General features: G+C 40.4%; 1 protein-coding gene across 1 annotated transcript in view; it reads left to right on the top strand.

Annotated features, from left to right (window-relative positions):
- Positions 1-24,407, top strand: part of FAM107B (family with sequence similarity 107 member B) — a 224,111-nt gene that overhangs the window by 107,300 nt on the left and 92,404 nt on the right. The gene's annotated exons all lie outside the window — the stretch shown is intronic.

Genomic DNA, 24,407 nt, shown 5'->3' with positions numbered 1-24,407 from the left:
TGTGCAGGTTTTTATGTGAATAAAGTTGATGGATAAGGTGTCAGCTCCTTTGGGTAAATACCAAGGAGTGCAATGGCAGACACACTTCCATAGTGGCTGAACCACTTTGCATTCTCACCAATAAAGAATGAGGTCCACAACCTCACTAGCATGTGGTGTCTATGTTCTGAATTTTGGTTACTCTTAGGTGTAGAGTGGTATCTCGTTTTAGGCTGGATTTTTTAAAATAACATTTAATTTTTACTATGAGCATACTTATTAAAAATTTAGTCATGTAACAAAGTTGAAAAAAGTTAATGATTTAACATTAAGTGAAAGAAGTAGGATATCAAATTATTTGCAGTACTGACAACTACAGAACGTAAGAATTGATGCATAGCTTTACAAAATGGAGAAAAAAAAATCCTGAATGCTTATGGTAGTTATTCACTCTCACAGCCCTAGCTTCTAGTGCAATAGCATGCAATAAATATTTGTTGTTCTTCAATAAATATTGGTATTAGGGACAAATTAATCCATTTTCCCAAAATTGCTGTAATAAGATGCTATAATTTTCATAATGAAAAAAATGTAACTAGATGAAAATAAGACTGATTTCACACCCCTCAAACAATAACCTGAGGAGAGGAGCTTTACATTTTTCATAGGAAGACGTCAAATGCTGTATCTACTACTATGGGGCTTCTGGAAATCTTCCTCAAGAGAGTGCACTGTTCCCCTCCTTCCTTTTGGAACATTGGGAGGAGACCATGGTGTCCATCTTGGATCACAGGGTGACTTCGAAGATGAAACAATTATCTAAGGATAGTGGGAGCAAAACGCAGAAACTTTGGTCTCTGGTGACCGTGGGGCTCCATACCAACTCTGGACTGCCTCCCTGCAGGCTTCTTTTACATGTGAGAACAAAAAAACCAAAACTTTCTACTTTATTTACACTGCTATTAATTGTGTTGCTGTCATTTGTAGCTAACCCTCATCCTCGCTCGTGTTTCTCTTACAAGACTAGGAAGCTTCTTGAGGGGAGGAATAAATGTGTTCATTTTTGTCTGCCTCAGGGCACTCCACACAGCACATACAGAACCATGTCCTCATTAAATCTTTGTGAAAAGAGGAGTCGAATTTAACACACACGGAGGACCGAGCATCAGGCGCTGTGTTGCATGACGTCGGGATCTGAAAATGAATAAAACCTTGTCTCTGCCCTCAAGGAACGGATTATAAAGTTGCTGAGTGTGATCCTATGTGTGCATGTTGTCACTGCTTGCCACTGACACACCTGGGTAGAGACAGAAGAGAGAAGGGGGGTCAGCCCCCTGACTGTCTGAATAAAAACAAGATGCCCATTCACTTCTTGTCCTCTCCCGGCATCCTTGCCTCTTCAGTGTCTCTGGAAAAGCCAGGCCTTGCCTGGTGTTACCATGACGTCTGAGCTCTGAGAGCTGCTTCCTTTCTTCCTACGCCTAAGAAAGATTATTCGGTGATATCTGAATAGCTTGAGTTAGCTGTGTATGAGCACAGAGGAAGTGGTTCCCTAGCAACGGGAGCCTCTGAAAGCCTCTGAGCACTCAGTGCTTCTCCCTGCTTTTTGTTTTCTCTCCTCCATGTTGCCTGTCAGCAAACAGCTAGAGTGATTGCACCTGCTCTGAATTAGGGCCAGTCAGTTAAACTCTAGCAGTCCGGTTTTCTAAGTCAAGAGCTCTGTTCCTCTTTTGGTCAAGCTTCCTGGTGAGGTCTGGGGCCTCTTTTGCTCCTGGCCAGACCATACTTACTTCAGATCATACTTCCTTTTTTGCTGTTCAGATCTTGACCAGAAATGGAAAATATTGAGGTTTCTGAAGAAAATGGTAACTGAGGTTTTTTTTTGGGGGGGGGGGATACTACTTTTTGTATTCTTTTTGAAATGTGCTAAATCTCTTAAGAAAAAATTTAGCGGACTTTTTCTTGCTAAAGAACATATTCTCACCCCTTTCTTTGTTTTTCCACAGAAGCCAAACAAATTCTTCATTCCTTATATATGTCAGTGTCTCCGTGTTGTAGTTCAGTATGCTAGATGATCGGGGCAATAATAAAGTATCTTCTTACGATTGCCTCAGTCTAGCAAAATACTAGGTTCTAGAAACAGATATCCTTACTGGGGGGCACTAATCCTGGTTCTTTCCAGCCCCAGGGCCGTATTTGAGAAAGCAAATCCACACAGACCATACCACATAGCGCTAGCATGGAGTCAGAATTACAGGGGGCAGGGTGCCTTGTTTCATCTCCAAACAGCAACCTGGATGAGAGCAGTGATCTTGTAAGAGGCAGTTATACAGCCTTACCTACCAATTGGCTGGTATCGATTAGCACCATTGAATATCCGGCCAAGACTGCTGATGATGCCAGGACCACATCCACCCAATTATAATTGAGCCTAACAGCTCCTGGAAGGCTTGTCATCTGCACCTACTAAAATATTTTCATTCACTCATTTGTCTAATCAACAAATATTTGTAACCAAGTGTCTCCTATGTGTGTCAAGAGACTATGCTGTGTCTTGTCAGAGGGACATGAAGGATGCTGTCTGTAAGCTTCGGGAGGTCTCAGTCTAACAGAGGAAGTTAAGATATGTGCCCATGCAACAATCAAGCACAATTGTAGCCTAAACAAAGATAATCCACGCAATTCTAGACATTCTCTTGAATCGGCTCTTTCTAGGAGAGGTCAGAGGTGGAGGCAGGGAGAAACCACCTTTCTGAGTAATCAAGTAGAGTGTAAGGAAGGGGAGATGAGAAGGTACATCTGTTTAGTCGATAAACAGAGGACTTGGTCTCCAAGTCTATTCATTTAGGTCTTTTATTACACTTATGCTTATTAAAACAACAAAATGAAACAGCAAAATCCCCTCATGTTGTGATAGTCTGTTTCCATCCAAATGGTCTATTTTTAATCAATGTTAAGAGCTTGACGTATGTCAGACAAAGTGACATAAAACAGAAACCAGGAAGAGAATTTATCTGAGATCTGGGAAAAATAAAAAATAAACCCTAGCTTAGGGGAAATTTGAATTGCCACTGTTTATCTTCTTTTCCTCCCAGGCATTATTTTCCACTAGTAATTGAGAAAGGAAGAAAAATGCATCTTGGTAGCCAAACCCTCTGGGAGCCAGGCTCTCTCATTAATAGCCATATCCCCCCGACAAGCTGAGGAGTCCATCCAAGATAGTAAGCATGGTCATGGCCATGGTCACGGTTAACCAGAAAAAATGAGTTTTTAAATCGCTGGAGATGTGGGGGAGGGGAAGAAAGCCCCCAAGTCAGACAGCGGTGGTGTGTTCTTTCTCAGACTGGCTTAGACTAAAGAAGGGCGGAAATCTAAAAGCCATTCTTAATATATCCAGGTGACAAGCCTTTGGGGACCGTTTTAAACTTACTGAATCAAGCCACTGCCTTCTGAGGCGTTGACACCTATTGAAGATTTATGGAATGCGGAATGTGAGACAGGCAATAAAAAGACTTTTGTAGCCAAATAAGTGATTTGCACCCTAGAACAGGAAGACAGTGAGGTGCCAGCTGTGACAAGAAGTGGTTTCCCCAAGGACGTGTCCTGAATCATGAAGTTAGAGGTCTGATGTAGCTAAGTGACTCCTAGGGCATAGCTCTCCCTCCGCGCCACACTCAGGATTTTCCGTTTTGAACCTAATTGCTTACAGGAAGATCGTGGCTGATTATTAGTTTTAGGATGTTGCAAAGAGCTTTTTCCCATAGCGCTTAGTGTGGATCAGGCTCCATTAGTTACAGTCCTCTGAGAAACAGAACTGATAGGCTATACACACGTCTGTGTCTGTGTCTATGCCTGTACCTATATTGAGAGACAGAAAGAAAGGGAGGAGACAGATTTAGTATAAGAAGTTGGCTCATGCAATTTTGGAGGTGAGCAAGACCCAAGATTGGAAGATCTACAGAATAAGACAGCAAACCAGAGGCCAGAAGAGCCAGTCCAAAGGCCAGCAGGCAGGAGACCAAGGAAGAGTTGACGTTTCTGTTTGAGTCCAAAGGTAGGGAAAAAAAAAATTCTCATTCAGGGAAGGATCAGATTTTTTGGGCTTGCCATGCCTTCAACTGATTGGATGAGGCCCGCCCACATTCAATAGGGCAACCTGCTTTGTTCTGTCTACTGATTTAAATGTTAAATCTCATCTAAAAAAACCCTCACAGATTGTTGAATACCATTCACCTGAAACTAATATAGCACTGTAGGTTAACTATAATGGAATTTTAAGTAAAATAAAATACTGGGGGAAAAAAAAAGAAAAACCCGCTCTCACAGAAACACCCATAATAGCGTTTGACCAAATATCTGGACACCCTGTGGTCCAGTCAAGTTGACACATAATTAATCATTGCACAAACTTTGCCTCCTATGCTCATTCAAAGTACAGAAATTAGTAATTATTGAGCTCTCCTTCCAGACCAGATGCTCTACATTTATTCCTTCTTATAAGTAAGGGAGAGTTTATTGCCAGCTTTGTATAGCTGGTCATGAAAATGAAGGGAGAGAAGTAGTACATAAGAAAGACCTCTCCTGACTGTCAAAGAGAGAGATGGGTTTTTGTATTTCGTTTTTGTATTTTGTAGTAAACACAATGCCTACATATGTACAACATTCTTCATAATGCTTTCACAATTATTTTACTGAATCTGTCATTAAAATACCTTGACAGAGTGGGACAGATAGAATATTCACTGTGCAAGTAAAGAAACTCAGTCGCAGAGAAAGTAAATGACTTGCTTAAGGTGGCTTGGCAAACTTAAAACAAAAACAAGGTGAGACCCTCACGTTTTCTGGCTTCTAGCATAGAGGAAAACATCAGCAATATTTGCAGTATTTATGTCTGTTAATGTATATGGTGCTGATGGGCCTTCGCAGTGGCAGGCAGAGTAAGTAGGACAGGTCATGAGCTCCCAAATCAGACAAGCTGGATATGGCTCAACCTCTGGTTTGTGGTTTGACTTCAGAAAACTTCCCAAAGTGTAAAATAGGAGAACTAGGACTATCTCATTGGCTATGTGTGAGGATAACACAAGGTAATACATGAAATGCACAATGCCAGGTGTACAGTGAAGGATTTAATAGAGAATTAAATGAGAATATAGTAAACACACAATAAATGTTAGCTGTCATTATTTCTATTGTATCATCATAGTTTTCCAATGTATGTTGGCCTCTCCCTTCACAGCTCTGCCTTATTGCAGTAACAGGATTAGATAGACAGAGAGAGAGAGAGAATAAGGAGACAAAGTAGAGGAGGAAATATTCTTCCTCCTTATACTTGATCTCTCCTTGTTATTGGCAGCATCTCTCTCTCTCTTTTTTTTCAAAGATTTTATTTATTTATTTGACAAAGAGAGATCACAAGTAGGCAGAGAGGCAGACAGAGAGAGAGAGGAGGAAGCAGGCTCCCTGCTGAGCAGAGAGCCCAATGCGGGGCTCAATCCCAGGACCTTGAGATCATGACCTGAGCCCAAGGCAGAGGCTTTAACCCACTGAGCCACCCAGGCGCCGCTTTTGGCAGCATCTCTCTTAATCTCTCCTTGTTATTGGTAATTTCCAAATAAGGAATATGACAACAGCGTCAAAAAAATCTTACATTGGACTGCTGTTTTTTTATGTCTTTGCCCAAAGTGACTTTTAATTGCCCTCTGAAATGGTTTCTTGGCTGCCTGCGATGTCTGCTGATGTCCTGTACCCGAGGGTCAGTCATCTGAAACTGGCCTAACTTGGCTTTGCATCTATTTGTCTAACCCACGTGTACTGCTCAGAGCAGCAGCTGGCATTGTTGGCATCGACTATCCAGGAATCTCATGCAGTGGAGGACCACAAATTCAAAAAATGTGTTTTATTTGTTTACTTATCAAAATTAATATATTAATGGTAGTTATTATATATAATACACAGTCATTGTATATAATAATACGATTATATAGAATAATATAATGGTTATATTGAATAATATATAATTACTATATATGCAGTAATATACTACATATATATATCTCATATGTATTTCTTCTTATGTAGGTAAATAACCAGGTTGATACTTTCTAACAACTTGGTTGTTAATGCTACCTAAGAAGAAACTACAGAGTGTGGTAGAACTTGATTAATGATCAATTATATTATTTAAGGAAGCACATTTGTTTAAAGCACATTTGCCCTTCTGCTAGAGCTTCTTGCCTCCTCTACTAGAAAAGCATAGTAGTCTCTTCATTTGTGAACCAAAAGGACATTCATCTAATAGGATATTATAGAACCACCATAAATCTTTTGGATCCCAGCCCACTTGGCCATGGGAGCAAATTATGCTAGGTAAATTAGATTTACCTAGTTGCAATTAGATTAAAACTCCTTTAAAAAGAGTTTTCTATTTAAACAACAACAACAAAAAAGGTTGGAGAAATAATGTCATAAGTGGGCATTTTTCTTGAAGAAAAAGCATACACCAGTAGATTTTGGAGTATTTTGTCTCCTCTGGCCTTTGGCCTGGGAATCACTAACTAGCTGAGTGACCATGGGAGGTTTGATGACTGTGCTGATCTAAGCCTTGATATCCTTGTCATTAAGTTGAGAGATTGGAATGCATGATCTATAAGGCCCTTCCACCTCTTAAATTCCATAATGCTAGCTAGGAATTATGCAAGGCACGATTCTAAGAAATCCAGCAAGCAAAAAGCAAACTCTTGAGTTTTATTTCACTTGAAGGAAAGCAATTCTTTATTATCCCATGTCTGCCACCCAGCCAGGTCATAGAGGGCTCATCTGAGAGCTCTAATAGCCTGAAGTTGATCAGTCTTCTGCTTTAGTTGGAACTAAAATAAATGAAAACCTGCCGAGAGAGATGTGGATCCAGGAAGAATTCACGTAGAATGTATTAACATGAGCAATGAAGGCAAACAAGAAAGGACAGTTGATTACCTCCTATCATCCCAGAGAAACCATTCACTTGTGCACACATTGGTTTACCCAACACTGATATATACTGAGGGGCATATACTGAGGGGCAGTATAGTATATTGTTAACAGTTCAGGCTCTGGAGTGAGATGCCCTGGGTTCAAACCCTGGTTCCACCAATTCTGTGCCTCATGGCCTCCAGCAAACTACTAATTTCTCTGTTTCTTCATCAGCAGTCGACATCTCAGGAGCTCGATGTCAGAGATAAATGAGTTAACACCGGTATTCATAATATTGCCTGACATACAGAAATCCTTCAGTCAGTGCTCTATGTTATCATGGCCAAGCTTTATGCTAGATACAAATGGGAGCACAGAGCATATGGATGAGAGTAATAATAGAGAGGGAGGAAGGGGTGAGCAGGGCAGATTTCATGGAGGAAGTCACTCCAGCTGAGTCTCAATGTTGAGATGAGCCCACCTCTCTCTCTCTCTCTCTCTCTCTCTTTCTTTCTTTTTTAAAGATTTTATTTATTTATTTGACAGACAGAGATGACAAGTGGGCAGAGAGGCAAGCAGAGAGAGGGGGAAGCAGGCTCCCTGCTGAGCACAGAGCCCGATGTGGTGCTCCATCCCAGGACCCCAAGATCATGACCTGAGCAGAAGGCAGAGGCTTAATCCATGAGCCACCCAGGCGCTGAAGAGAGATACACCTTTCTTAAACAAAGGAGACAGGTCATTTCAGGCAGTCAAAGAAGTGTTAGCTAAAGCAGGAAAGCACGAATCCTCCTCATATTTGAATGGCTGTGAGTTTAGGAGAAAGGGAATGGCTGGAGTTTAGGAGAAAGGAGAAAGTTCATGCGAGGTGAAGAGGTAAGTGTTGGTGACCTTATGGAGGACTCTATTATAGGGGGTACTCTGTGCCACCTTTTTAAGCTATATTCAGTGAGTCTTCTTGTTTGGAGCCATTCTGGGAGCAAGGCTGGAATAGGAAAGAGAAGTAAGTCAGGAATGGGATTGGGCTTGGATACAGAGTCTGGTGGATCTTTGAGTTAGGCTGGTGGCCATAAGAAATCTTGTTGCTTTTTGCATCTTTTGGGAATCCCGGCTCCATGTGTCTTTCTACTGCTGGATTTCCTGACTCCCTTCCTATTCCTTCTAAGCCACGGATCAGGTAGACTTTCAAATTTGAGTCACAGTCTTTTAAAGTGTATTGAACACTTACTGTCTGGAAGGCACTTTGCCAGTCAAAGACCCACAGAAGTAAAGCATGGCAGTTCCCAACCCTAAGGTTTCAGATATTGTTTGAATGCAGAGGTGGAGGAAATCTTGGGCTCAGGTTAGTCCCAGAAGGCTTCCTGGAGGAAGCTCTCTTTGGGCTGGTTGTTTAAAGAAGTAAGATACTGACAGGCTGGGCAGACTGGATGGAAGTAGCAACATGAGCCAAGGTGAGGAAATGAGAAAGCAAAGAAAATACTGCCATCGTCTAGACATGCGATCATGGGAGCCTCCAGTAAGGGGCTGGCGATAGCCATGAAAGGAAGAAGCGGACGTGGGAAGTGTTGTAAGGATAAATAAAGAGCTCTTGGCCACCAGCTAGGTAAAGGGGTGAGTGAAAGGGCATATTGGAAGCTGATTAAGAAATAATCCATCTGAAAGACTGGTTGGAAAAAAGGGAAGTAAATTGCCTTAATGTCAAGATAAGACGCTCAAGGGAAAACTATTTCTAAAAGGCATAGGAAAATATAGATTGGGATTCTGAGGAAAAGGTTAGCATTTGAGATAAAAGTTTGAGCATCTTTCCCAGAGGGGTCATATTTGAACTTTGGAAGTCGATGCATTTTCTGTGGAAAGACTATAAAGAGAAAAGAACATGATGCTTCCAGTTTGACTGGAAACCTTTAATGAGTCCTTCCATTTCTAAACTAAGGAGGACTATAACCTTGAGCCTTCTTGCTCGAAAACAAACACAATTTTAAAAACAACCCGAATACGCTGCATCAAAGATAACAGAGATTTTATTTTGTGAATGGACAGCTAATTGTTAGAGAGTCCTAGGAACCCAGAGCAAAGAGGCAACTGAAAATCATCGCCATCTTGTAAATTGGTGCGGCTGCCCTGGGGGCAGAGGCTTTGCTGCCTGTTTCTTGCTGGGTAAAAAATTACACAGACTTGGCCAAAAACAACACACATTTGTTACCCCACAGTGTCTGTGGGTCAAGATCCTGAGCTGGTCAGGGCGCCTGGGCCGATCAGTGAGTTAAGCACCTGACTCTTGGTTTTCAGCTCAGATCATGATCTCAGGGTTGTGAGCTCAAGCCCTGTATCAGACTCCATGCTGAGTGCAGAGTCTGCTGGAGATTTTTCTCTCTCTATCCTTCTTCCCCTCCTTGCTCTTTCTCTCTCTCAAATAAATAAATAAATCTTTTTTTCTTTTTTAAAGAGTCTGAGCTAGCCCTCTGCACAGGGTCTTCAGTGGCTGCACACCAGGTGTCAGCTGGGCTGAGGTCTCCCCAGGGGTCTTCACTGCCAAGCCACACTTGACAGAATTAAATTCTTGCGGTTGTACGACGGCAAAGCTTCAGGTTTTTCCTGATTGTCAGCCAGAGGCTGCCTTCATCTGCCATGTGGCCTTCCTAATATAGACAGCTTACTTCCTCAAAGGAAAAGAGTGTGAGACTCCAGCAGGATGGGTACTAGAATCTTACACGTGTAATCATGTATGTCTGATCACACACATTTAATCTTGTATGTATACCATTGTTACCTGTGGGAGATTCTGCTGCGTGTGAATGGAGGTCTCGTTTCTGGGATTCCTTGCGTAAGGTTGATGTGAGGATCTGCACTTGGATAAAGATAGCCGGAGGGAAAGTAGCAAGCACAAGCAGTTTATTTATTTTATGTATTTTTAATTTTTTTTATTAACATATACTGTTATTAGTGTCAAAGGTTAGAATGTAGGGCTTCATCAGTTGCATACAATATCCAGCACAAAGCAGTTTATCAAGGACAGTAGCTCTCAAGATGGGAAAGTAGGCAGCCCAGAGGTGAAAACTGCCCTGAAGCTACCAGGTCTTGGGTCATGGATAAGGTGGTCTTTTTTTTTTTTTTTTTAAATTCAATACCAGATATTTATTGACTACCTAATCTATGACCTAAAGTCACTTTTAGCTTTTATTTTTTTTTAACATCTTAATTTAGTTTTATTTTTTCAGTGTTCCAAGATTCATTGTTTAGACACCACACCCAGTGTTCCATGAAATACTTACCCTCCTTAATACCCACCACCAGGCTCACCTAACCCCCCACTGAACTCCCCTCCAAAACCCTCAGTTTATTTCTCAGAGTCCACAGTCTGTCATGCTTCCTCTCCCCCTCCGATTTACGATGGGGTGATCTCTAATGGCGGCTGTTTCCAATTATTTGGGGGATTCCTTTCCCAGGTTAGAAGGGGGAGTTTTTGACCCTGCAAGATTTGTACCAGAACCATCATGGTAGCCTTCCCCCATTGTGAGAGGGAACCAAAACCAAAATGCAAAGGCTTTATAATGAGTCTAGGGGTTACCTTGAGGCAAAAGGCAAAGAGGAGAGCACCTGTTCTGCAAGTGTGGCTCTTGGTCTGTTAGCCCCAGGGTCTTGGAAGCCACAAGGCTAGGATGTCTGTCTCCAGGCTTCTAATACATCAGCTACTTATCACCGCCTTTGCCTATAACTCACGTCTAACCAAGTCTCTCATCATCACCTTGCTGTACTCTGTTGACCAGCAGCAGGCCCAGGTCCTGCCATACTCAAGGGGAAGACAGCACGCAAGGGTGTGAACCCTCAGAGGCACAGATCATGGGGGACTCCCTCAAGAATGGACTGCCACAGGGCTAGACCTGACCCTGTCAGAGGCACGGTGTTGGAAATTAGACCCCTCATTAAACCAGGACCTTGAGAAACCACACCCTCATTCAAAGGGAGACATCAAGGAAATTTGTCTGTTCTGACACAGACCGTGGTGGGGGTGGAAAAAAATCTCCCCTCTGGGGCATTCGTGATTGCAGGCTACAGGATGCATGGGTTTGAGATGCAAGCTTACTGTGGCGTCCTGTGACTCTCCAAGTTGAAAAATGAACATACAAAATGTCCTGGATCAATAAATACCCAGGATACCTGGCAAAAACAAATGCAAATCCTCTTTGGAAGGATACCCGCAGGTAAAGCTTCACTGAAGATAAAGATCACAATTTCAAATCATAAAACTTACGAGAAGCTAATTCATAATGGCTAGAGGTAGCAGTCTCAAGCTGCAGGGCTAGGCCTCCAAGAACTAAATAGAGAATGATATACATTGTGGGCTTAAGTGTTCCCAAGCCCCCAAATCCCTATGTTGAAGCTCTAACCCCCAGTACCGCAGAAATGTGACTGTATTTGGACATAGGGCCATTATAGGTGTGATTAATTCAGAATGAGGCCCCTAGAGTGGGTCCTAATCCAATCTGAATGCGTCCTTTAAAGAAGACAAAATTAGGACACAGACACATGGAAAGGAAAGACCATATGAAGACACAGGGAGAAGACAGCCATCTGTGAGCCAAGGAGAGAGGCTTCAGAGGACCCGTTGCCCCCCACCCCCTCCCTGTCAGCACCGAGCGATCTCAGCCTTCTGGCCTCCAGAACAATGAGAAAATGAATTCTGTTGTTTACACCACCCAGTCTGTGGCATTTTATTATGGCAGCCCTAGAAAACTAATACAATATGGAAAAGGCTAAAAAAGAAGAATGTTAAAAATGATTAAGAGCATAAACAAAGGAATAAAAACATAAGAATTAGATGAGGGAAAAAAGGAATAGACACATTTATTGAGGAGCCAAATAGCATTTCTAGAAATGAAACATATTGTTGCAATGGATGAGTTAACGAAACAGATTTTGTTATTAAGGAACTACTGAATAGTAAGATAAATCTGAAGAAATTACCTAGACAGCATAGAGCACTGAGGGGTGCAGGGATGTGAAACATGAAAGAAGGGTTAAGAGCAAGTGAACACAGCCTGAGAAGGTAGAAGATGCGTCTCACAGGCATTCTGTGCCTGTCAGTGGAGAACAGGGGAGTTAGATAGGGTGGAGAATCTTCTAGAATCGCTTAAAGACATGGATCCTCAGACGCAGGAGTCAAAAGAAGTCTTAAGCGAGGTAACTAGAAGTAAGCCCACACCCAGGCATATTCTAGTACAAATGCAGAACAGAGTGCTCAGAGAATAAGAGAAAGCGACTGTCAATCTGGAATTTGAATCTCACTACACTATTATTCAAGTGTGAGGGTAAAATGAAGAGAAAATATAGATATTTTTAGGCAAACAATGACAGTTTACTGCTAACAAACCAGCAAGGAAAGAGGAACTGGAGGACTTCCAGGGAAAAGGAAATTAAACTGGAAGGAAGATTGGAGATGTAAGAATAAAAGGAACAGGGGTGCTTGGGTGTCTCACTCAGTTAAGGGCCTGACTCTTGATTTCAGCTTAGGTCATGATCTCAGGGTCTTGGGATAGAGCCCCCCCCACCCCCCCCCCCACCCCCCCAACCCCTGCGTTGTGCCTGTGCTCAGTGTGGAGAGTCTCTCTCTCCCTCTGCCCCTCCCCCCAGCACTATAAACAAACAAATAAAATCTTTAAAAAATGAATAAGAGGAACAAGGAAATTGGTAAACATGAGGGTAAATTTAAATAACACTTGACTATTTAAAGTGAAACCGATGAGTTGGGAGAGAGGTGACTGAGTTAAGCTGAGAACTTGATTTTGCAGAGTATTCAATGCTTTGCTTTTCTACGATTCTTATTTTTAAGACAGGACATGATTACTTTGAGTTATTAAATAGTTCACATACTTTTCCTCCACAAGGACTGGAGACATGTAGAGGAAAGGCAGAATGTATTATAAGTTTAGTTCTGTGGTCATCTAATAGTACATTTCTCTCCTCTATCTCTCCATCTGAAATATGTCCTGGGGCTGTTTTCTTTTTCAGAGAGTAACAGTGTGGCAAAATCCTGACAGCATAGCTACTCTGTCCTGACTGGGCATGAGATGGTGCTCTTGAGTGTTCCCCATCAGAGGGAACGGCCAGGTAAACTGAGAAGGTAGCTAGCTAGCTAAGCCGAAACAGCATCCAATACATAGTTCTGTTGCAAGATGTGTCAAAGCGAGTTGTGTGAAATAGAACATTTTTTAAAAAAATTTTCACGTGGAAGCGATATTGTAAGTAATATTATTTCCAGTCCTGATTTAAAGACTAACTCATCTTGCACCTAACCATCATTCATAACAATGTTTCACTAGGAAAATACATGCCAAGTTCTAAGTAGGGAGGTCCGAAGTTTCTCTGAATCTTAGAGTAGCACTTAACAGGTGCCACTGATGGTGGTGTGCTAAAATACAAATTACATAAAACTTACTATTTTAACCACTATTACATGTACAGATCAGTGACGGTAAGTACATTCATATTGCTGTGCAATCCTCACACCACCCATCTCCAGACATTTTCCCGAGCTGAAACCTTGTATCCACTAAACATTAACATCCCATTACCACCTCCTCCCAGCTCCCCAAACCCACCATTCCACTTCCTGTCTCTCTAAATTTGACCAGTGTGGATGCCTTATGTAAGAGGAATCATACAGTTTTTGTTCTTTGGGGTCTGGTTGATTTCACTCAGCATGATATCATCAAGGTTCATCCATGTTGTAGCAGGTGCCAGAGTTTCATGACTTTTAAAGGCTGAAGAATATTCTATTGTCTGTATAGATCACATTTTGTTTATCTATTCATCCATAAATAGACACTTGGGTTGTTTCCACTGTACTGTTTTTTGCAGCAGCTGCACCATTTCACATTCCCTCCAGCAAGGTACAAGAGCTCCAATTTCTGCACATCCTCACCGACACTTGTTATTGTCAGTGTTTCTGATGATCGCCATCCTTTGGGTGTGAAGTGGTAACTGACATTTAGAAAGAAACAACACTTTGCTCTGTGGGGCTGTCTGGACAAGGCAGGAGATAATATACCAGCCACACCCCAGCCCACTCCCTGGAGAACCACTAGCTGAGAGTACTGATATTTTGTTTTCAAAAGCAGTAAGCAACAGCTTAAGATCTCTGTTTAGTTCTTTTAGCTTTAGCAGGACTGCTTGACATTTAAGCATGCAGGCGTATCTCAGACATCAGCTCAGAGGTTAAGGGCAGAATTTTTGCGGAGAAATTCTCTCTCCTGCTTTCCTTTCTCAGATTTCTCCCCCCTCACTTTCCAGCTGCCCTGGCTCCCCCCGGCTGGCTCTGTTCTCTGGTTCTTGGGGCCAGAAAGACTGCGGGTATCTGTTCAAACTTTAGCTGACTTTCCCCTCCCCATCACCCCAAAGGCACCATCTGACTTCAGGCTAAATGCTGGAAAAGGAGGAAACTCAGCTAATGCCTTTTCTTTCCCAAACGGAGACCCTTCTCCAGGTTCCGCCTGCTTTTTGTGGCTCACCAGGCCTTCAGGTAGTTGTTTTTGAATTTTCTTTGAAGTTTATTGTTGTTTTCACTGGGAGATGTGACTCCCCCTTTCCAGAAGCAGAGCCTTATAGCTGCTCACCATCCACTCTTATCCTCTTAAAAAGCCTCTACTGCTATGTGAATCATCCCCGTTTGTCTGCCTACCATCCAAACTTTGGATGCTGAGCATATATTTTGAAGTCTTAATAGCTATTTTGTACCATTTGAAAAATCAATAACAATGCTTAAAAGTGTAATTCAATTACAGAAATGTTTCCTTACTTCCAGGCATATGAGTTGAGGCTTCAAATCTTTAAACTCATGTCATCTCTTCCCTTCTATTTTTGTTCCACAGAGTGGCACAATGATTGGTCCAGAAAGTTTCTTGCTGTGTTGGAAGTAGAAGAAATACTAGGTTAATACTGCAAATCAATTGTCTCTTGAATCAATATTTTCTCTGGCTGCCTTGTGAAAAAACATTGTCAGGTTTCAGACTGGAAAATTAGAATTCCGAGATTTGGGGGCTCATGGGGGATTTGTCTGCATTTACCCATTTATTTATTTGCTCAACAAATATTTGCCAGAGCCTTTTTATATATTATTTAATTGCATTTGCTTAGTGGAAGCTAATTTAGTAATTAGTGGATTAGGGATTAGCTGATTGGTTCACATTTTCATTTATCAATAAATTACTCCTAAAATTTAATTGAGTTAATTTATGAATCCATCAGTGAAAAAATGTAATTCATCAATGAGCTCCTAATGAATTCCTATTCCAAGGCACTGCAAGATCGCATCATGCCTTCTGAAATATCAAGCTGATTGTTTTGCTTGGGCTAGATTTAGCATCATTATACCTTCCTGAATTATTGTTTGAGAACCAGGAGTCCACATGTAGTATGCATGTAGATTCTCTGACAGTATAAAGTAAAGCTTCTTTGATCAGTTGGTCAGCGTCACGATTAAAGATCTATCTAAATGACCCGTGATCTCTTGAAGAGAGCCTTAATTCACTCAGGTGCTTTTGACTAGCGATATGATTTTAAATTGATTTTTTATTCCTAAACGTGGGCTACCAGCTCTTCTCTGAAACCCTCCCTTCTCTGGCCCTTCCTGTGTTGCACTCCCTTGTCTCTATCTTCTGTTAGTTAGGCTCTCCTTCCCTCTGCAGATTCTTTGTTGATCCCTGCTATCTCGGATAGGGACCTGAACTTAGAAGGGCCCTGCACTGGGCTTTATGCAGTGCTGTGGCCCTCTTGAAATCTTCTTCATTTTTTTTTTTTTTAACAAGGGGCCACATATTTTCATTTTGCACTGGCCTCCACAATGTCTGTAGCCAGTCCTGCATTAGAGGAGGTGCTCAGTGGGTCAGGAGTTTTGTGATTCACTGGGGAGGGAAAAGGGACAATCAGGGGTATTTAGGATGTCAGTAGGTAGAGAAGCAGGACATTGTGGAAGGAGGAAAAATGGGATCTTCTCTCAGTAGTGTTCTCCTTGCCCTGGGAATCACCTTAACTCGTTAGGATGGAGTTGGAGGGCATGGTGGTAGCCCTCTTGTAACTCAGTCAGGGAACTGTTCACAAGATTATAGTCTATTCTGATCTACTTTTGAGTAATCCCTGCCAAATTCTAGAAAATATTTTTACCTTTAAAAAATGGATTGATTCTAAAAGCCCTGCCATAGAATTCACACACAGGTTCATCGCTTTCATCTAAAGAGGTAACTTAATATAAAAGACACACAAGTTTATCTCAGGAACCCCAAGTTTATCCCAGTTTTTCCCACGAATGAAGAGTTGTCCTGAAGAAATTAGAAGTGGCAGTAAGGTACTTTATATGGATGTTGGCTATAAAGAGATGTTGTGGTGGTTCAGGAAGCAAATCCAGGGAGAGTTACCTGGGGAGTGGATCATATGTGGACCTGCTGAAGAGGTGTTAGGATGGGGGACAGACGGAACACAAGGAAAGACATTGAGATTTCTATGGGGAAAGGAAACAAAGGAATACATATGAGATCACTGCAAACTGTCCCAGAAAATTTTTTTTTGTCTGTGTTGATCTAAGTGGAAAGGTCTTTGTAATGATCTCTGTGACAAATAGGATGAGAGGCAGAGTTGAGATTGCAAATTCATATCTTCCGATGTCCTTTTGTTTAGTTGTTTTGTTGGTTCTCAATAAATGTTAAATAATAATAAAAATCCATCAGATAAACCATTTCAGACAGACGAGACTCCATTAAATTTCAGGGAATTTCAAACCAGAACATTCAAAGGTCATTTGCTGAAGTTCCTTGTTTTCTTTCTTTCCTTTCTTTTTTGTTTTATTTATCCACAGAAAGTACCACTCTTGAAGAGAGTTATTTCAAAACACACTTTTGAAAATGAGAACTGAGTAAAATATACATATGGAAAATTTAGCTCTGCTTGGGTGCATTGTTTTATTGTTTCTTTTTTGGTATTCTTTGGGGGCAATGGGCATTTGTAGGCAATCTTATATTTTGCTGATTACTATGGTCAGTCTTGCAATTCAGATATTTTTCTGCAAATTTTTTTCCACTGAGTCTTTTAACACTGAGGGAGAAATGATGTTGTATTGAACTTTGCATCTGTGGCATAAAGTGTTAAATTTAATACAAACTGCTGATGTGAGCAGGAGAAATGCGTTTTGCATGTTTTCTTAAGTTTTGATCATTGCCCTGAGCTTGAGGTAGGAGAACAGGAAATTCTGCAGCCAAGGAAACCCCTATCTATAGGCAGCATCCTGCGGAAGGAGATAAAGCTCCATCAAAGAGTTTCACCATCATACATATTGTTCATTTAGAGTGAAACCTCAAAGAATGTATCTTATGTGTTTTCATGTATCTTGGGTAAAAAGATCATTTGTGCTTTTATAATTTATGTGCTCTTTAATATTAATACTCAATGTAAAAGAGTGAATTTAGAAGTAATGATTTTTCCTTGAGTTTATAAATCTTATTTTGCAATATGTAATGCTGATACATTTCTAAAGATGACTTTAAAGGCTCTCCAGTTAATCTTTGGTCTCATTTAAACCTTTTCAATTACACTTAATATTTTTCCTGTTTATGTATTTAGCTTTATTTCTCAGTCTTTCCCTTGTCTATGTAACACCAAAATCTTCCCAAAACTTACTTACCTGATGTAAATCTAATACATATAACATGATAGTATATAAATGACACAAATAATTTTAAATTCTTCTGAATTTTTTATGCTGTTTACAAACAGGGTTTTAGCTTGTCAACTTAAGAATCATAAGTTTAAATCAATTATCCATGCTAATTATTCTTTTAAATAATACAAACATTTCAAATACAAGGTAAGCAAAATTTAACAAAAAAATTATAAATACTATGAGTTAAGCTTACATAATTATCATTAGACTTAGTTCTAAGCGGTCCTGGGGTTAAAATAAATGTATCGACCTAGGAACCCATTACAGTACCCCACATTGATGTCATTTTTCTTTCCAACTGTTTTTTTCAAAGTATTTTGGGGAATGTTGTTCCAAGGAAGTGGGATTTCCACTCCAGGTGCATTGGGGTGAACTTCTCAGAGGCTGACCATACATAAACTAGAGAGACTGGCCTGGGCGTGAAATGAAAAATTATAGACCTTCAACATAATTTTTCTATATTGAACCTTGCCAAAAAAGGTGAAATTCACTTCACATAAAATTTATCATTTTAAAATAAAAAATCTGCAGCATTTAGTACATTTACACACTTGTACTTACTTTACTTGATGTACTTATTCTTTTACACTTACACTCTTGTACAACTGCCTTTTGTTTAGTTCTAAAACAATTCCATCACAAAAAATAAAGCTCTGTTGGAGGCGCCTGGGTGGCTCAGTGGGTTAAGCAGCTGCCTTCGGCTCAGGTCATGATCTCAGGGTCCTGGGATCGAGTCCCGCATCGGGCTCTCTGCTCAGCAGTGAGCCTGCTTCCTTCTCTCTCTCTCTGCCTGCCTTTCTGTCTACTTGTGATCTCTCTCTGTCAAATAAATAAATAAAATCTTTAAAAAAAAAATAAAGCTCTGTATTGACAGTTACTCCCCATTACTCGCTACCCAGGTAACCACCATCTGCTCTTTATTTTTATGCATTTACCTCTTCTGGATATTTCATATAAATGGAAACATACAATATGGGAATTTTTTGTCTGTTTTTTTTTTCACTTAACATAATGTTTTTAAAGCTCGTCCATGTTGTAGTATGTGCCAGTCCTTTTTTCTTTTAATGGTTGAATAATATCCTATTGTGTGAATATACCACAATTTGTGTATTAATTCCTCCACTGATAGCCACTTGGGTTGTTTCTACCTCTTGACTATTGAAAGTAATGCTGCTATGAATGTGCCTGAATGTGCATCTGTGTGGATACCTGTTTTCAGTTCCTTGGGGTAGATACCTAGGAGCGGAATTACTGGGTCATGTGGTGATTCTCTGTTTAGATTTTTGAAGAACCACCAGACTGTTTTCCGTGGCAGCTGAACCATGTTTCACCCCCACTGGTAACGTACAAATGTCCTGATTTCTCCATATTTTCATAAGCTCTTGCTAATTTCCATTTAAAATATATATATATAAGCCATCCTAGTAGGTGAGATGTGGTATCTTATTGTGGTTTTGGTTTGCATTTTAAATGACTAATAACATTTGAAACTTTTTTGTTGATGGCTTCTGCCACCACAGACTCCAAGCTGATGTCCTACATATGCTCTAGGTCCCCTGAATTCACGCTCATTCTTCTCTAATTACTCTCAGTTGTGTCTTCTGATTAAGTCCAATGATATCATGTGAAATTTCCTCCAAACCCCAATTCTATTCCCCCTCTTTGCTTCACAACCTATTTGGATTTAACTGATCTGTTTAATGTAGTTTTACGCTCTGAATTCTTTGTGCATTCTTTCTATCTGGCGGAGCTGCTACGTTAGGCAGATATTTGGATGACATCCTTTAGATTCTGCATGTATCTGCTGTCTGTTTGGCTATGCGATCAATTTCTAAAGTCATTCTAATTATAAATTCTAAATATAGTATTAAATATATTAGGAGGTAGGAAAATTTGGACTATGATAAAAATATTTTTGTTAGAATCATATTGCCATACTTTACATATTAATTATCATTCATTTAGGAAATTTTCCTTTTGAATCATATGACCACAATTTAGACTACAGTGTTTGAGCAGTAACAATTTATCTAAATTGCCTGGGTCATGATTGGAAACTTCTTGGTAAATTTCCTTGCTGAAGCTCACCTTTAGGCCATGGTCGTATCTCATTAGGAGTGTCTTGTGGGAAGAAAGATGCTGATGAGAACAGGGAGCATAGGCAATTGGTAGAGAAGAAAATCCGTAAGTGAGGATTTAAAATGTGATACTGAGAGTTGGAGTGTGGTACAAAGATCTGGGAGCAGATAAAAAATGAATTCAGAGGCCAATGCTCATGGGCTCAGTGGTGCTTTTTATGCACGTCCCAGAGAGTTCTGCCGAGATACACAAAGACTGACAAGACACCTAAATCTATAAAGGGATCCCTCCCAAATGCCACCATCTGTTTCCATGAAAGTCAGGTCCAATGATAGCTGTGACCCCAAATGATAAACCGTATAGCAGAAGTGTTGGAGGAGAAGATACACTTTTGTATCAAAATTTCAAGATGACCAGCTCTTGGATAATACAATACAACTGAAAACTCCAAATTGCCATTCAAATCTAAAATAGCATTGTTTTTATTGTTCCCCTAATGAATTATATATTGAAGACAGAGGAGAGGGGAGGGGAATCTTGGTTAATTCAAAACAAAAAGAGTTTTGTATAAATCCAAGGCCACCCAGAGACTAGCATTGGCCAGCAGTGGCCAGCAGTGACCAGCCCTCAGAACACTAAATAAAATCATCACCATAACAGGAGATTGCTTTCTCTTCTCTTCTGCTTTGTCAGCTTCAAAACAACTGCTGTCTTAAAAGAGTCCCAAGTGTACTTTTGGGGACCCTGTATCCCCAGCCTCTCCTTGGCCCTAATGAGAGAGGAGGATGTCCTTTGCTTTGATGTACAGCTATAGGTTTTCTAATGATGTAGGCAAGAGATCAGATTCCATTAGGACTTCTCCTTTTAAGCCTTGATTATTCAGCAGCCCTGTTGAAATTAGCTCTTCATTTATCCATGAGCAGCTGCATGCAGGGTTGGACGATTTTGCTCGTAGTGTCAAACCAAGTGGGTCTGGGCTAAAGCACTCCTGAATATTTATTTAATTCAATTATTCCTCTGTGCCGACTTTTTTTTTTTAAATTATTATTATAAGTAATAGTACTGGATCCTGAAACTGGAATTTCACCATAAAAATGACCAGGAAATTTGATCTGGATGGTAACCCACAGCTCCGTGCGCATATGAAACAAATCCTTTCTGTCCCTTACGCCTGCTTCTCTTCCACGCGACATTAATGCCTATTTTGGCCCATCATGTCACAGCTGCAAAGCAGGGCTGGTCCCTCCTGTTTGCCTGTTCTGATGAGCTCCCTGCAGGGCTGCCAGAACAGTCATATTTATGACTGTCAGCCCTGACTGGAGTGGTTACAAAGTCCTTTTTTTTTTTTTTTCCAGAACAGGGGCCAAGTTTTGCTCAGTGTCCTGGGGAGGTGTGTGGCTCTCCGGGAGGCTTTGTCAGAGGGTCAAAGAAGGAATGAAGGATGACCCTGAGGCAGGGAAGAGATTTAGTGCCAAGCTGGAAAATTGGCAAGGCTAGAAGAGATTCACACACACACACACACACACACACACACACACACACACGGAAGTGACATTCTGATCAACAGAATTATTGTCAGGCATCAAGGGCAATGGGCCACCAGGAACGAATGTTTCTTACTCTTGAATACTTACTGATCAAGATTAAGAAACGTTGTTATGTATGTGCTTTCGGATTATAAGAGCTGTGTGTTACTGATTTAATAGTTCCACCACCCTGTGCTCTTCTGCCCACATCATCGGCTGCTTGAGTTACTTTACTACATTTGTCATATGTGCAGCTTGTCCCAGATAGGGAGAACTACTCAGCGACCTTCAAGTTCCTTGGGAATTGACCCCCATATATAAAATTTTTTTTTTTTTTTACTTTGAGATTAAGTGGGTTAAACAAGTCCTTGGCCCAGCAGGAGCCGGCTCTACCGTTTCTTCTCCAGTCTTCAAAAAACCATGTTGGAATTCTTCTGTGCTTCTCACATCTTCTGATGGGTTTCATGGTTGTATTTATTATTCTTATGACCACTAGATCGTTGGCCTCGTTGGTAGGTCTCTTCCAGCATGTCTGCTGGTTTTTTAATGATCCTCCATATGTTTTCTGAATCGGGTACTTGCTTCACCAGCCTCTACATTGTTTTATGTTTGCTTGGAACCATTTGGGGCTAAGAACCACAGTAGTTGATGACTCAGGCAACTGACATTTTATAATACTCCATTACTCAGAAGAATGCTTTGTAACTGATGTTGGCAAGTTCATTAAAAACGCAGGGTCCTCAGCAGTCACTGTTGAGTGTTAATACTGAGAAAGGTGAGTTTGACATTTTTGTTAAACAGTAGAAGTATGAACGACAATGGACTGTTTGTATGCCTCTAAAATGCAAAGCCCAGTCGTGAGATATTTAGTTTGAAGTCTGAACCCATCATCATCTTTCATGTGTCTTTGTGTTGCTTTTGTGTCCCTCTCCCTATCTCTGGGCTGCTCACTCTCCTCGGGATGTTTGTGCCTTTTCTGTAGTAAATATCCTTTCAATGAATCTCTACTTAGCACCTTGTGAACGAACTGTCACTAAATTCTTCCTGTGAAATATACAGGGTCAGTCCCATGCTAGACTCTTGCAGCTGATAGGCTGTTTCCCACACACTTCTGCTTCTATTAACTGAGTTATTTGCGTACTGAGAATAAGATGTGTTTGCTGCAAACTTGTTTACGCCTGACATACTTATAATACTGTAATATAATTAAACATGAAATAAGTCAAAAAACATGAGTGCCAAAAGATAGAGGGTTATTATTAGGAAAATCAAATCAAATGCTTGGAAAAGAACAAAGATGAGTGGCTTGAGACAAATGGATGTCAAATTAATTGTGGGCAAGAGAATCATATAAGACAAACAGCGAAGTAAAAATCAAGAAGGCTTCTTTATTCAGATTGCTTTGCAATTCTCTTCACATTCTTGCTCCCATTTGAAGAAACAAATTGGAAATTGTGTTGTTAATGCATTGTAGGCATGATTTGTGTGTGGGGAGGTGGTGGGACAAGGGGACTCCAACTGGAAGGCTTATGTTTAGAGGAAAACTTGACCCTACAATTAAGTCAACGAGTAAGCAAATGCCCGATATATGTTTACATAATTAAAATAAGTGTGTAAGGTAAAGATTATTTTTATATGATTTCCTGCACTGATTCACTGAATCAGTGAATCTACCATCTACCTGAACCAATAGCCTGTAAGAGGCTTCCTAGTGTATAAATCTTTTAACATACTTCTTATGTGCAGTATCTTTCTAGAAGCTTCCTCTGACTCTCCTCTCCAGTCTGGATTAAAAATCCCTTGTCCTAGCTCCCAGCTGTTTGTCCATCACAGCATTTTATTACTTCATAACCAGTTTGCTTAATTGCCTATCTCTTCCACTGAACTGTGAGTTTGCTGTGGGCTATGAACTCATTTATAATATTCTCCACATTTTTATTAAATATTATTAAAATACTCTCATTTTAATATTCTTCCGAAACATTGCATGACCTCCATGTGGGATGCACACGTGTCCCTTTGAGTCAATGTTGAAATGTAGACTTCATTACAGGTGTTCATGAAATAACCAAGATTAAAAACCAAGGTATTACTTTATGAAAAAATTTTGTGGGTAGAAGGGGACTGTTTCTCTGGTATTTAAGACGTGTTACATAATGAGTATGAAAAGAAACTACCTGCGGACCACAGAGTAACTTGAATGTATTTTATTGTTAGTGTGCATTGTCTTACCACATCTTCTCCAAACTGCAAGATATTTTTGTATGTATTTTTCACCCTGCAGGATTTTTCTTCCTCTTTTTGCTCTCCCGTGTGCTATATTCTTTCCAGCAGCTAACAAGCAAGTTGTGAAACAGGACTGATACCACCTCACATCAGCTGAGAAAACCTCAAAGAATCTGAATCCTTCCATTTCAAATACTGTTTATTTTCCTTCTCTCTTCCCCAACCCCAACTTCAAATCAACCTACGCTTCTAGTCTGGGAATCTAAGGGAGTTCTCAAGCCCATGTATCTGGTTCCTTTAATAGACTTGTAGCTTAATTAAGCTAAGCATTAGCTTCCTTTTTGTCCTTTACATTCTTTAATTCCTTGGTCCTAACTCTTTAATCAAATGTCTTGCTTTAATTTCCCCTGGCCCTGTGGCGTTGGGCTTATGTCTAGCCACAAGCTGTTCCTTTTTGTGTACATTTTGAAAAGGGGCCCACAAGAGGAAATATTTCATCCAAAGTGAGCATTACAATTTGAACTCTTAAGAGCTTGGAACCAAAGAGTCTGCAGGAGGAGTTAGTCACAACACAAATGCCACAGGCACAGTTTAACAGAAAAATTTTAAAATGAATCTATGTGATATAAGCAACAGTTTAATGTGTACTTTCAAAGCATAGCGAAGTGGAATGGATTTCGTTCTTCTCATTTGCCACAGGCATGTCCTTTCCCCTAGAGTCCACTGAAAGCAATTGCAAATGGAAAAACAGAGACCCTAAGAAATAAAACTCTCTTTATTGCAAATGACATGATTATCTACATTACAAATCCCAAAGCATTCTCAGAAACAGCTACGGGAACTTATATGGAAGTTTATCACATTCATAGGATACAAGGAAATCAATTGTGTTTCTATGCACTGGCAACAAATAGTGGACAATTGAAACTGTAAATAAAATTTAC

The sequence above is a fragment of the Meles meles genome, chromosome 7 (genome assembly GCF_922984935.1).
Source record: "Meles meles chromosome 7, mMelMel3.1 paternal haplotype, whole genome shotgun sequence".
NCBI lineage: Eukaryota > Metazoa > Chordata > Mammalia > Carnivora > Mustelidae > Meles > Meles meles.
The sequence above is the reverse complement of the archived record's forward strand: the minus strand, read 5'-3'. Positions and strand labels throughout refer to the sequence as shown.